Raw genomic sequence first — 3,823 nt, 5'->3', positions numbered from 1 at the left:
CACCCTTTGCTATTGGAAATTTTCTGGTTTGCTCGCCATTTTTGCCAAATCTCACCGTGGCGCCTGCGTCTCTGTACAGTTCCTGGATAAAACTTAAAATGTTTTTATCTATCCCCATTTTGGTCAGGGTTTTCCACAAGATTCCATGATCCAAACAATCGAATGCCGAGGTTAAGTCGACGAATGTTAGGAACAGGTTCCCTTTTTTTGATCCAATGTATTTATTTATTATGAGGGAGAGGTTTAAACCCTGCTCTATGGTTCCCACGCCCGACTTAAAACCGTATTGAAATTTTGATAGTATCCCGTTGCTCTTGGACCAGGTTTGTAGTTTGGTTAGCAACACCCTGCCTGCTACCTTCATTAAATTATCTAACAGGGAAATGGGGCGATAACATTTTGGGTCTTGTCTGTCCCCTTTTTTAAATATTGGGATGACTATTGCTTCATTCCATGTGTTGGGAAAGCCTAGTTTGGTGTAAGCATTAAGGACATTTGCTAGTAAGGGGGCCCAGAGGTCTACGTTCCCTTTAAACAAATCAATAGGGACTCCATCAGGCCCCGGGGCCTTTAAACTTGCGCTCTGGGAGATCGCTTGTTCCAGGTCTGCAGGGGTGAACATTACTTTTAGTGGAAAATTTCCCTGTGACTGTGAAAGAAGCTCTCTCCCCGCGTCCATCTCCTCTTGTGGGATCAAATCAAATGATTCTTTCTTATAGAGGAAGGTAAAATGATTGACCCAGACATCTTCCGATATGCCTATTTCCAGGGAGTCTACCTTCCTATCCAGAAAGAAGGGGGCATTAATTTCTTTCCAGAAAGACGTGTTGTCCCTTAATGCGCTTGCCTTTATGAGGGCTTCCCAAGCTGCGTTTTTAAGTTCTTTCTTCCTAGTTAGGAGGGTCAGCTTGTAAGCTTGTCTGGCCTCCTTGACTCGGCCGCTATCCCTAGGTACGGTCTTTAGAGCCTGTAACAGTGCTTTGTGTGCATTAGTACAGGCTCGATTAAACCAGCCATGTATTCTCGTTTCATCCCCTACCTTTAATTTTTTAGTTAGCTTGATGTTTATTGTGGCTTTAATCTCATCATATGCCTGTATAATTTGCTCGGGGTTGGTACTTAGTTCCAGACAGGTGGTAAATTGTCTAGATTCTTTCTGTAGTAAATCTTTTAGAAAGTTTGTGGGTTCAATTTTTGCCCATTTAATAGCGTAGCCATTTTTCCTGGCCAACGCCACTGAACGACCATGCAGTATATTCGTGGTACTTATTTTTTGGGTACCAGGTTTCCCTAGTTTAAGGGAGGTACTGATAGGAAAATGGTCGCTTATTGCTAAACCCTCCGTGTCAAAGCCCCCCACCCAGCCTTGATTCCTGTTGGAAACTAGGATAAAGTCAATTACCGTGCCTGCCCCATGGCCAAAAAAAGTTGTTTGAAACGCTACGGGTGGCTGGCAGAGTTCATTTGCAAAGGCCAAATCCCATTCATGCATGAATTGGTTTAACAAATTTCCCCCTAAGGAATGTTCAAAGTGCGTAGTGGGATCCCCTTTTAAATCAAAAATGCCACAGTTTTTTGTTTGACTATAGGGACATAGGTGACAATTGAAATCCCCTGCTATGAGTAAGCAGTCTGCCGCCTGGCCGCCTCTCTTTAGCAGTGAATCCAGTTCCGCTATTAGGGTTTTAACCTCAACTTTTGGCACGTTATTATAGAGGTTTATCAGAAAAAAGGATTGCCCATTTGATTTAATAAACAGGCCTTGTAATGAGCTCCCTACACCTGTTTTTGGCCCACTTGCCTCATATATGTTCTGTTCTAAGTTACAGAGGTTAGAAGTAAAAATGCACAGTCCCCCAGAGCCTCTGCCTCGGTTTCCCTGGATCGAAGGAACGTAGAAAGTGCTAAAACCCTCAATATGGGTCTCATCTGGGTCCCAGCACTCCTGTAGGCAGATTATGTCCTGCCTCTCCAAAAAAGTTAGGAATGGCTGGTCCCGCACTTTTTTCGCGAGCCCAGCAATGTTCCATGATGTTATTTTTAGCGAACATTTCCCCTCATTGGTTGGACGGGGTTCTTCCTGCCTAATTAGTGAGACAATGCCCACGGGCGGGGCTTCAATCTCGTTATCAATTTGGGTCTTAGTCCTATCTACTGTGCTCAAGTATGGGATTGTGCTGGTAATTTCAATTGTGGGCCCAAGTCCTCTCTCCATCCATGGCATACTGGGTTTTTCTATTAGCTGCTGGCCTGACCAGTTTCCACCACCCGTGTCTTTCACTAGTGTAATCTCTGTCGTCACGGGATTTGTGTTTTCTACCTGGGGGGGGACATCATGGGTCTTTAATTGGGCGGCAGTGACTTCTGATACCCCTGTGGTAACCTTTATTGGTCAATCGACCATGTCTAAGCAGTCATATCTGTTCCTTGTGGGAACCCCCCCCCAATAATCAAAATTTGGGTTGCCTCTACTATGGTACCAGGGGCGAGAATCCCAGCCTCTGTTCCAACAGTTATTGTTGTTCCTATTTCTGCTTCTATTGGTATACCCCACCTGTGTCCAAGGCCAGTCTTGGACGTCATCCCAACCAGTTGTATTCTCGTAATTGGGAATATTTAACGGTGGATAGAAGAAGGAAAGACGCTGTACGTCCACCCCCCCCCTTTTTTCAAGCGCTGGCCAAGAAGAGATATAGTCAACCATGGCAGGATCGTCACAATTGACTATAACACAGTCACCCTGTAGGCTTTTTTTCGTGTCCCCAATCCAAAACACTCTTCTAACTGAGTTGATTCTGCTAAGATGCGATGGCTGTATAGGTCTGTTTTGGCTAAGCCATTGCAGAACTTTATTTCTCAGTGACCACGGGGGCTCGTCCGAGCCCTCTGGCAATTCTGAGACCCCTGTTAGGACAACAGTGAACGGGGTAGCCTCAGGTGGAAGGTGGTACGGCCGCCTGAATCTAGAACCCGTCCTCTGTTTCCCCTGAGCTTGGAGGGGCTGAGTTTTTTGTGATTTATGTGAGGTCTCCTTTAGGTTGGCTAGCTGAGTATTTAGAGCCACTAGGGCTGGGGTGGGTTGTACGTTATCACTGGTGGTAACGGGTTGGCCCTTCCCCTCTACAATTTGGGGTTTGGGGGTGTTTTGTGGGTTTTGTTTGACGCTTTTAGTAGTCTGGGTGTTTCCTTCTTTGTCTTGTCCACGGGGCTTTGGGCACACAGCTGGTAAAGTGGGTGGTTGAGTTGGTTTAGCCGGTTTAACCGGTTTACTTGGCTGTTTGGTTTTCCCCTCCCCCATATCTAGGGTACTCAGTGACTTCTGGGTGAATGCAGGAGTATTTAGTTTAGCGAGTTGTTTTTCGATTATCCTTATACTTTTCTCCAGGGGTTTCAGATGGTATTTTAACAGTTCCCCCATACTATTTGTAAGAAAGTCATGTAGTGTCACACATGTGGTGCATGGTTTTTGTATACCACCTACTGCGCCTAGTGTATCTAGGTTCCCCAGTGGTGTGATATTCTGTGGGGGCGTGTTAGTGATCACACTATTGGTTGGTGGTGGGGTTTGCAGCACTACGATGTTGTTACTATTCTTATTCGGGTTGCAGGGGTTCACACCGTTAGGTGGAGCTGATGTAAGCTCATATTGATTCAGCCCCTTGTTTAACCTCTTAGGTATGGCACCCTCCCTATCCCCCATGGAGTTGGGTTCTAAAGCCATTTCATGATTGTGTAGGAGTTGTAAATCTGGTGTTTTTTCCAGATCCTCCACAGAATCAGAATCTGAACCTAGTGATAACTGTGTTGCTGACAGGTCCACAGT

This window comes from Lissotriton vulgaris, chromosome 2_1 (assembly GCF_964263255.1).
Source record: "Lissotriton vulgaris chromosome 2_1, aLisVul1.2, whole genome shotgun sequence".
Taxonomy (NCBI): Eukaryota; Metazoa; Chordata; class Amphibia; order Caudata; family Salamandridae; genus Lissotriton; species Lissotriton vulgaris.
This window is presented reverse-complemented; position numbering follows the sequence as displayed.